The sequence below is a fragment of the Tasmannia lanceolata genome, unplaced genomic scaffold (assembly GCF_043159265.1).
Source record: "Tasmannia lanceolata isolate RefF3 unplaced genomic scaffold, GAP_Taslan_0.1 ptg000016l, whole genome shotgun sequence".
NCBI lineage: Eukaryota > Viridiplantae > Streptophyta > Magnoliopsida > Canellales > Winteraceae > Tasmannia > Tasmannia lanceolata.
The window spans coordinates 17,939,935-17,951,213 of NW_027518693.1; the positions used below are offsets into that span (position 1 = coordinate 17,939,935).

An 11,279-nucleotide genomic window follows, 5' to 3' on the forward strand; every position below is an offset into this window, starting at 1 on the left:
TTATTGGAGTAAAAATCTAACAGCACAAATCCCGAACAACATAAATATCTAAGTTTTTCGAGTAATTTTCCTTAGAGTAAAACCCTATCGGTATAAACCCCCAACAGTGAAAATTTCTGTTGGTGTAAAATTTGAGATTTTAACACTATCATCAGGAAAGAATAAATCCCTATTCACGCAAAAAATATATCACTGTAATCCGTATAAAAGCGCAAATCCCTATTAGTGTAAAAATCTATCGACCTAAAACATTATTATCGTGTACAAAAAAGAATAAATTCAGCTAAGCCCAAAAATCTATTAGCGTAAAATTGTAAATCTCTATCGACATAAATTACTATTAGCCTATAAATGCCTATCAGAGTAAAAACAAACTTTTTTATCTAGATTGGCATAAAGTTATATAGGAGTAAAAGCTTATTAGCATAAAAAAAATCTTAGTTTTAGACTTTTAACACTATTAAGTAAAAATCAATTGACATAAAAAATAGTTTTCAACCTATCGGTTTAAAAATATGACTTTTAAACCTCTCATTCCCTTAAATATTTTTCCATTTTCACGTCTTCTTTGTCATGCACGAATTTTAACACTATTAAGGTGGCTAACAGTCAGCCTAAAACCTCTATGCGTAAAAATTTTAGTGTTTTGATATCATCTGAGGTTGTAGCCCTTAATTTCTCATTCCACTAGATCATAAAGCTCGACCTGTGTTCTCTTACTCATATTACCATCTCTATTTGACTTCCTGCAACCATTACATTAGAATAAATGATAAAAAAAAACCCATAGAATATAAGATATGTGCTCTCTACTCATATTACCATGTTTATTTCACTTCCTGCAACCATTATTTTAGTATCATTGATCAGAAGTGCACAGAATATTCGCATAATTGAAGGAATGATAAATGAGCGATTCGGTGTTGTGGATTCCGTGGGATGCCCTTGCGGTTGGGTAGCCAATCGGAAGTTGCCTGAAATGCTATAACTCTGATGAAAGTAACTTTATTTTTCAAGGAAATGTCTTTGGCAGATGTCCAAAAAATAACTGCAATCGGTTCTATTATCGAGATAGAAGCGACTTTGGTCTCTGAATCCAACCATCGAGAGTCCCAGATCCCTTCAAGACTCAAACCAGCCCTAAATAGAAAAGAACTAGGGTCAGGAAGCAAGAGAACAAGCAATAGAAATGTGCACCTTACAACTTGTCAAGAGATTCCATCTTTTGTTGGTAGATACTATCCCTTATATACTCATTCACCTCACTCGTCCTTGTGCTTTCTTGAGGTCGATACATGGGCTCGACTTCTGCAAAGCCCAATAAGTTTCAGAGCCTCATCGATTAGGATCACGGGTAATGCAACAGCCAACACTAAGAGCCATTTATTCAAGCTGAGAGGGACGATACCAAACACTTGAGCAAGGAATGGAACATAGAGGATCAAGAAATGAAGGCCGAAGGATATAGACATGGCGAGGAGGAGCGCCATGGGTTGACCCAAGATGGCATCACGAAGAGGCTTGTATCCTCGGAGAGGGCATTGAGGGAGTTGAACATTTCGATGGCAACCAAGACGGAGAGGGAGAGGGTCATGGCCTTCACTTTGCCTAAATGGAAATAATCACAGGCGTTGCTGTCAAAGGAGAACACTTGAGCCCCAGCAGTGAAGGGAGACACTGAAGTTTTCCCAGGTTGGGCACTGTCCCCAGTTAGAGAGCTGGGAATATAAGAGACGAGTGTGTGGCCGTTGCTGCTCAAGTCTATACCCAAGAAGGAACTTTGGGTGTACCATATGATGAAAACTCCCACAGTGGCCAGACCTACGTAGATCCCAATAATCTGTATGGGTAACAAAGAGCAACCATCAGTTAAACAGTGTATTTATGATGTATATAGGATGTGCACATATATGCACAAGTACAAGAGCTGGTTTGCATTACACTTAGGGGTGCAACTTGGGTCGGGTCGGGTTGTGCTTTTGCTAGAAAATGACTTGGAATCAACCCGAACCCAACCCGATTTTATGGCAAGAGCTCAACCCAAATTCCTAAAAATCGACCTGAGTTGCAACTCTAATTACAATGTACTTCACAATTAAAAATCAACATATGGATCAAGTAACATGATGTGAACATGGAAGGCCATTGCAACCCATGTTTACGAAGGTAGGAGCATTTTTAATATCATTTGAGAAGATTCTGACTGCACATTTTCTAGTCATTCTTGAATATATGAAATATAAATCAAGGTTCCTTAACTTATAAAAGAAAATCTGGCACAACTTGGTCACCAACATTTTCTTTTAATTACTGAAAATAAGAAAATTTGTAGGGTCTCAATAATAGCTGAATGAAAAAATATGGTGGTTTCAACAAATGAGAACCAGAAATAAGTAATATGAAACGCACTGAGGCACTTTTTGGTTCATATAACATATGTTTCAGAACAAATCATGGGTGCATCATGTGACCGGAATCCATACTAGAGAACTCATACCAAAATTACACATAAATTGATAAAATTAGGTAGATTCTACATTGCCGGTTATTGTTTTGAAAAAAATCAACAAACCACCACGGCACCACGACGTTAGTAATATCAACAAAAGAGGAGAAAGTCAATATCCTACCAAATAGCGAAATAAAATCCACGGGCTGATCAAAGAATCATCACTTCTTCGAGGGGGTTTCTTCATTATATCTCTGTCTGGAGGGTTGAATCCCAAAGCTCTTGCAGGTGGGCCGTCGGTAACCAGATTGACCCTCAGAAGCTGAACGGGTATCAGCCCTTCAGGAAAACCTACAGCTGCTGTTAGAAATATACAGGCAACTTCACCAATATTTGAGGAGATCGTGTACCTGCAATATTGATATGCATAATCAACATAATAAAATTCATGCTAATAAGTAAATATGGCATAAAGAGTCTCGTCTCCCAGGTCTCTAATAATAGAAAAAGACGACAGAATCAACTTGTTTCCCAAGTACAATTTAAGATGTCCAACATCATCAAAATCTTTAAGATCATCAGCATACAAAAGAAAAAAATAATAATTTAACATGATTGGATGCTTCTAGGCTCTAGGAGATATGTTGATATGGTCCAATCGAACAGAGATAACGTTGAATTTCAACTGCTTGCTTACATTCACAGCAGCAGTTCATTGTTGTATTTCTTATTCTTTATTTTTCTCATGTTCTTTTTCTTCTTGTTCTGACCATCTCGGTCATCAGGGTGTCCCCGTTTTTCTCTTTCTCTATTAATTCTTTGCCTTTCAAAAAAAAATATAATAAGTAACATATCTTAACATATATAGGCTGGCATTAAGGTAAATGTTGCTTACCTTTGGAATTATTTTCCAAAAGATCTGAAATATCCTTGATGGGAAAAGCAAAATGTTGAACGTTCTAAATCCATGTTTCAGCCAAAAATGAAATTTTAAGGAAGAGGATGTTGCTGGAACTATGAAGGGGAAACGGGTGGGAGATTGGTTCTGCTTATCGTGTGCTTACTGTAACTTTAAATGGCGGAGCTGTTGTCGATGGTGTAAGCAGAAGAAACAGGATCACCTACTTGGAACTACCTCATCTACAAAAGGGGGTCTGCGGAAAGCAGAAAACAAGGGGAAATCAGTCCGAAGGCCTGGAGACTGGAGTTGCTTATCTTGTGATTATCTCAACTTCAAATGGCGGGACACATGTCGGAGGTGCCACGTGGACAGACAAAAAAGAAAAAAAGATGCTTCAACCCTTAATGTAAACCACACCATTCAGAGACCCCCTTGGTAAAGAAGGAAAATGACCGATGGCCAGACTCTGGGACGATTTCCCCATCTGTTGAGGGTGGCTCTCCACTCTTATCTATTTCGGGTAAGGAGGTGGAAATGAGGTTGGATACTCTAAAAAGCCTGTTTGGTAGGAAGGAGGATGGAAACTTCTGGGACGCTTAATGATCTTTGGCTGTGGGCTAAAGGAGCTTGGGATACCACCTCTCTTCCTTGCCCGTATATCCTTTCTAAAAACGAAGTCTTGTTTATGTTTAATTCAGAGGAGGAGGCTGTAAAGTCCTTAGCTAAAGGCAGCAAGGTACGGGGTAGTCAATTATACTCTTTATCCACTTGGAGCTTAGAATATGTTCAAGCCACGGAAGTTTTCTGGATTAACATATATGGAATCCCACTTCATGTTTGAGCCACCTCAACGGTTGAAGCCCTGTGAAATATTTTTGTCCGAGTCCTGGAGATAAAAAATGGAAGGAAGCCATTACCAATGTATGAGCTTTGTATTTGCTAAAATCCTTGCCCCATGGTGGCAGGGTATTCCCTTCCTTTACCCAAATTCGGATCTTGAGGCAGTATTTCCCAGTCGGAATTGAAGTCCAGAAGCCACAGCTTGGCTCTAACTCAGTTTCTTCTCAGCCAGGCCTCTGTTCGGGGTTTTTCCATTCTCCGGGGAAGTAAGTCCCAAATTTGGAAAGGCAACCATTGGCGATAGTGATGGGGCCTTCTCTTCAGCCTTTGGATAATCAGGGATGGAGTGCCGTTGATTCCTTGGGGCCTGCTCCCTTGAATTCAAATTTCAAACCTTCTTGCTCAACTGAAGTGTCAGGAAATCCCCTAGCCCTGGTCACTTCTGTGATTGACGGAGGCGCTTTGGGATCATCAAACACTCATCTTGTACAGGATCACCCTTTATCCTCTGATCCGGGTCCCACTAAGGAAAGTTTCCTATTGTGCAAGGTGATTGGAGAGCATCTCAATTCTACAGCACAGACCATAATTTCGAAGAAATTTTCATGTTGTGCAATTTCAGTGGAAAAATAGAAGTGCGCCGAGCTTGATTGTTTTCTTCTAACAATAACATCAGTAGCATCATTTACAGGAGCAATGTGGAGGTCTAGGACTCTTACATGACATCAACTACAATTGTCTCTTATACAGTGGGCAAGAGATGGTGGCCCATCATTCATACATGCAACTTCATATGGAAACTTCCCTCACATCCCATTTCGATTTAGGTCTCGGTTTCGGTCACCACAAAAATGGAAACATTTCAGTTTTAGTTAAAAATTTCAGTGGGAATCTTGTAAAATCACGAGAATGTATATAAACATATAAAAATGATAGAATTTTAAGATGAGATTTCAGGAAATACTAGAATAATCATAAATAGTCATAGAAACCATCACTGAGCAAGACAACCATCCCTAATGGTTAAACAACATCGAACACCTAGTGACATGAGCCGTCGAGCATGACAATAATTTAGAACATACTACATTCACGTGCAATTCATATAAATATAATTATGTAACATATATTGTTATTATACCACTAACACACTTACGATTTTGGTTTTGGTATGTGTTTTGGACCTTTCAGCTTCGGTATGTATTTCGGTGGAGATGGAAACATAAACATTTCGGAAGTTTCGCGTCGATTTTGGTAAATATTTAAAATCATGCTTGTATGGCACTATATGAAGGATAAGGGAGCCAATATTAGCTAAAATCTAAAGACAGATCAAAGGTGTTAGGGTAAATGCAGTAACGATATTTATCCCTGTAAGCTTCAACTTCCATGCCAAGAATAATGTGCACCTTCATTCTTGTTCACAAGAAAAGGTGAGAAACAAAATATCCCAAAATGCCATCAACATTGTTATCAATAAAAATTTCCACCAACAAAAGATTTCACATGGAAAAGGGAATCTGAAACTGGTGCATTTTGATACAGATATAGAACTAGAACACCGAGAGGCACTATACAGTTCAAGCATAAATGAAAAACTAAAAGACAGGTCAGCACCCATGAGGAAAAGGAAGAAACAAAGATAGAACAGTAAACATCAGGTTATGGTTGCCCTCTTCCGAAAAACCTACCTCGTGTTTTTTCGTTCCAAAAGTAACACAGGTCACATTCCATGTTATGTTGTCAACTACTAATTCTGCTTTGACAACACCTACATCCTAATTTGCTGGTAGTTTGGTAGGTATATCTGATGCCGTGAGTACAGGCTGACCCATGTCAACTCTGACCTGTAAATGAAATGATAAATAAACAGTATTAGATGAGATCCACTTAGTAGATCAAGAGATGAGATTGCAAATCAAGTTGTTACTGAAAATTGATGAGACTTGCAATGCCCAATCTTCAACAAATAACAAGAGGAAATTTCCAAAACCGAAATTTCCACAACACAGAAGTCACAAATGGACACTGCAAATTCTTAAACTTCCACCAATGAGTTTTATTTATAAGACATGATTACAAATTTGAATATCAATTCACTTGAGAATTTCGAAATTCATGAAAGATTATTGATCGATACAACTCAACTCAACAAAGCCTTTCTCCCAAACTAGTTGGGGTCGGCTAAATGATCGATAAAAGAGACATATTCAGGTGACTTCTTCAATTTGCAAAAAATCTCTGCAACTTGAATCGAGATTATACAGTTGTAACACACTTCGAAAGTATGTGAAAGGTGCTCACAGTAGAGGGTTTGTGCAAGTTACACACTAACACTATGTTGATCACCCGTCAAAATCAACTGGGTGGTTGGTTGTTTTTGTTGTGGGTGTGTGTGTCGCAGGTGGGGGGGGGGGGGGGGGGGGGGGGGGGATCAAAAAACAATTTCACACTCAGAAGCTAGAAAACATGTCAGTTTTCAGCACCTTGACTGGGTGTAAAGGAATCTATGGAGACAACTAGGAGTAAAGCTGAAAATTGCAAGTTCCAAATTTTTATTAGGGTTGCAATGGGTGTTGGACTTGAGATTCTACCTCAAATTAAAATCAATGAATTCACGATACATGAGAACTTCAGGCTTGAATTTCAAATTGCTTGAGTCAAGTATATTATGCTTATTATGGTTGACACATAATGATATATTTCACTTTATTGGTTCCTTTAAATTTTTTTTTTAGAAGATCTTAACTATTCTGATGCAGCCTAGGGTCATCCACAGTAGTGACAGACTCCAAAATTCTTTGAATGGAGTCTCCAAAATTTCTTGTGGGACATCGTAGAGAGATCATCATGCTCATCTGGGTGAGAGTCTAACATGTATTCCAGGGCAAAAGAGAAATCTCTTCAATGGAGTCTAGACTGAAATATTTTCAGTAACTTTTGTTAAAGTAAAAGATAAATAACGCCTTTCTCCAACAACTTAACCTTTTAAAGAAGTCGGTAAGTTTTTTAACATGGTATCAGAGCCAAAGGTCTCGAGTTCAAACCTCCCGGATAGCAAAAATCCACATCCGGTGGTCGGCCCAAAGTGGGACCACATGTACCACGTGTTTGCCTAGTGGGCCACACGTGCGGAGGAGTGTTAAAATATAAAAGATAAATAACGCCTTTCTCCAACAACTTAAGCTTTTGGAGAAGTTGGTAAGTTAACTACTTTCTATCATTTAAATATTACAAAGACAATAGTGTTACCCATTGTCGGACTTTGCGCACACATTCCTAAACCTTAACATTCACCCTACCTAGTTACAACAAATTATTTGAATTTCAAGTGAGATAATCACAAAGGTAAAATGAGAAAGCCCTTGACATCATCCAGGACCGAATGAACAATCAGTTCATAGATCAAAGATTGCCCTCATCGTGGCAGGAAAAAATGACTTGAGAAAAAAAAAATTTACTTCAAAGAAAAAAAATACCAGGGCAAAGGGTTGGAGATATCTGGTGTTCAAAAGTATCTCTCAAAGGAAATCCACCAGTCAATCCGTTTTGATGGCTTTGCACATATTAGTGCCAATGAATGAACCATCAGCAACTTAGGACAATTATAACTAAGACTGAATATCCCCTATAACTATTGTACCCAGTGATTAAATATAAAAAAATCTCTATAATCAACAAGGAACTGATTATATGGCATCATGGTGTGGTACGATGACTTTGGAAGGAAGTATAATCTCATGCACAACTTAAGACATTTATCATGAAAGACTGAATATCCCCTAGAACTATTCTACCCAATGATAAATGAGAATAACTTCAACATGTCGGCCATACTCTAGATTTCCATACTCAACAAGGAACATATTTTATGATATCGTGACACTAAGACTAGTTTGCAAGAAAGTATACCCTCGTACACAAGTTTGAAGCATGGAAGGACAACTATATGTTATGGGAATTCGTCTTTTTATATACATGTGAAAAAATCTGAACCCATAATGGTACTAATACATCAAACTCCTGTTTCAAAAGCACTTCATTTTATACGAAGTCAAGAGTGAAAAAAAAATACCTTCCCATCATCTTGGATTTTGGGAACAATTAGACCAGCACGGTGTGAATAGTAAAACTGTAAGGCAAAAAACCAGAATCATCAACATATATCAACTATTGTAGAATAGCTCCATTTCAGTTCTCAAACTATAAAGCTTGAACCATCAACATACACATATGATGTTTGTTAAAGTATAAGGATTAACTAACGCCCATCTCCATCAGCTTAAGCTTTTGGAGTAACTGGTAGTTTCACATGGTATCAGAGCCAAAGGTCCCGAGTTCAAACCTCCTGGATAGCAAAAATCCACATGCAATGGCCAAACCCAAAAGAGAGGCCACACGTGTGTTAAGTATAAAAGATTAAATAACGCCATCTCCAACAGCTTAAGCTTTCGGAGTAACTGATTGTTTCACAAAGTTAAAAACTAAAGTACGTGTTGTTCCTGAATGAACAGAGAAGTCGAAACCCGAAATCAGTGGGGTATATAGAGTAGTACTGAACATTCACCTTAAGGAAACTGCAGTTGATATTCTGCAAATTTATCTAAGGCAAAGAATCTAAGCTCCCACCGGGTAATGAACCAAACTATCAGTTTTGACTGGATGTGTCACACTTCTAACGGGCCAGTTTTTGTTATTACCAGTGCCCTAAGTCATGCCCCTTGATATTAAATAGAATAGGACAAATGACACATTGAATATTGTATATTTTAACTATTAATATTCGCTATGCATATACAATTAAGTATAGATTAAAGTCTTGTCCGACAGTAATGCACCTTGCGTATTGTTTATTCAGTTGGATGATGCACACAAAAAAACAAAAAAAAAAGAATAGAAAATAGTATGTATTATCAAATACATACCATTCCTCCTAAAAAAAGTATGCACCATGTGTACATGTCGTGTGTGTGTGCGTTTGTGTGTGTGTGTGTGTGTGTGTGTGAGAGAGAGAGAGAGAGAGAGAGAGAGAGAGAGAGAGAGAGAGTAAAATTTATCTGAGAATTGAAGTTTTGGGGGAAGTTTACATAGAAACATCCATTTTATTCATTACTCCCCGACCGTTCAATTAAGTCGAAATCCATTACTTCTAGGGAATTTCTCTCATCAAGAGAAACCTGTTTGATGTGAAGTTTGTAGTGAGTGAGCATCTAACCACCACGAGTAATGATTAATTCGTTTGATGACTGTTGGACTCAAAATTTTACAACAAGGGCAAAATAGTAAACCCCTTATTAAAATGAGAATAGAGAGAAAGGGTGGTAACGCATCACCTTATCCCTAAAGTAAAAAGGATAAATATAAAAAGTTAAATCCCTAAATTTTAGGAAATAAAAATGACTCTCGCAAAAGAAGTGAGTCACCCACCTTTCAAAAAGGGAAGTTACATAACTCCCCACAAAAGGGAAAGTTGTGATCGTGGAATCATGGATAAGAGATAAGGTGGCACCCACAACGAATCCAAGGAGAAAAAAACTTGAGATCATGAAGTGAAAGTAAGGGATGAGGTGACATTTGCCAACTAATTCAATAATAAGTGGATCATGCCTACAAATCAGCGTAGTTCCCCCCGCAGGGCTCCCCTGCCGATAAGTGGTGCATGACTGAAAATCAGCGCAGTTCACCCCGTAGGGCTCCCCTGCCGATAAGTGGATCATGCCCAAAAATCAGTGCAGTTCCTCCCGTAGGGCTCCCCTACCGATAAATGGATCATGCCCAAAAATCAGCACAGTTCCCCCTGTAGGGCTCCCCCTCCAATAAGTGGATCATGCCAAAAAATCAGTGCAATCCCCCCCGTAGGGCTCCTCTGATGATAAGTGGTGCATGACTGAAAATCAGCGCAGTTCCCCTAACAGGGCTCCCCTGCCGATAAGTGGTGCATGACTGAACATCAGTGCAATTTCCCTCGTAGGGCTCCCCTGCCAATGCGGTATGACACCCATAGAAATGTCTCACAAAATTGTTCAGCATCTGTGATTAAAATTCACTTGCGAAATTGAACCTCCTACGAAATTGCTCGTTCAAAGGCCTGAAACCTACATTCCTTCATATGTGGTCAGAATCGCTATCGCCCTACACACCAGAGAAAGAATAATCAAATGATACAATATATTATATTCACAAGGATACGAATGATATAATAAATTACAAGAACTGTATGCTGCTCAAAATATTCCTATTTGGGAAGTAAAAAAAGTTCATACAATTTCATTAAGATGGATCTGATTTTGGTGCCAAATATCATAATCAAGTCAAGCCATTTGAGAACAAGTGGACCCTTTTCTCCCCTGTTGCTGGTGGTAGCTCCGTGCCATCGCGACAGACTGATTCTCAGCCACAGCTGGCTGATCACAAGTGTACAAATCTTGAGTTATGCAAGTGCCAAATTGTCAAAGATTTTGAACATGAGAGACCACTTTGGAAGCTTACATGCTATGGCTATTGGAAAAATCACCCTTGTAACATTTCTGGTGATATAAGCTACGAAGAATTGCCGGCAGCAGCATATGAAGATGCCAAACGAGGGTTAAGTTTGCAATCAATTGTCAAAAGAGAAAGGAATTTACTCAATTTGACGATAATTGAACTTGAGAACTTACTACGAAATCCATATGTGATACGTCCAAATCTGAATTCTTCTGGACTAAGTTTTTTTTTCCTGGAACCAATCTTAGTGCATCTCCAATCGGTGTTCAGAATAATGCACCTCCATCCGTTTCAAGCTTTAGTCAACTTGGGACTTCAATTAATTCAGGATTCGGTATCATGCCTCCGGCGCCATCAAATAGTGCTTTGAGCCAATCAAGTCCTTTTCAAAATTCCATTCCAACATCAGGTGCTTTTAGGATGAAAAGTTCAACATTTTCGACTCCAGGATCATTCAGTAGCCAACCACCAGCACGGCCATTTGGAGGTGCACCAATTTCCAATCTTCTGGGCTTAAACAATGGTGTCATGAATGCTGGCAGCAACCCGTTATCCTTTCCTCCAGTAGCATCCTCACATATGACATCTGCAAATAATCACTAG

The 11,279-nt window shown here is 38.7% G+C and overlaps 2 pseudogenes across 1 annotated transcript; one reads left to right on the forward strand and one right to left on the reverse strand.

Annotated features, from left to right (window-relative positions):
• Positions 1–1,036: 1,036 nt before the first annotated feature.
• Positions 1,037–3,589, reverse strand: LOC143847967 (calcium-transporting ATPase 1, endoplasmic reticulum-type pseudogene; annotated as a pseudogene). Its single transcript, XR_013235259.1, has 3 exons — positions 3,585–3,589; positions 2,631–2,859; positions 1,037–1,840 (listed from the first exon to the last, which is right to left on the reverse strand). The product of XR_013235259.1 is annotated as a calcium-transporting ATPase 1, endoplasmic reticulum-type pseudogene (transcript).
• Positions 3,590–3,927: 338 nt separating this feature from the next.
• Positions 3,928–11,279, forward strand: LOC143847968 (zinc finger CCCH domain-containing protein 46-like; annotated as a pseudogene).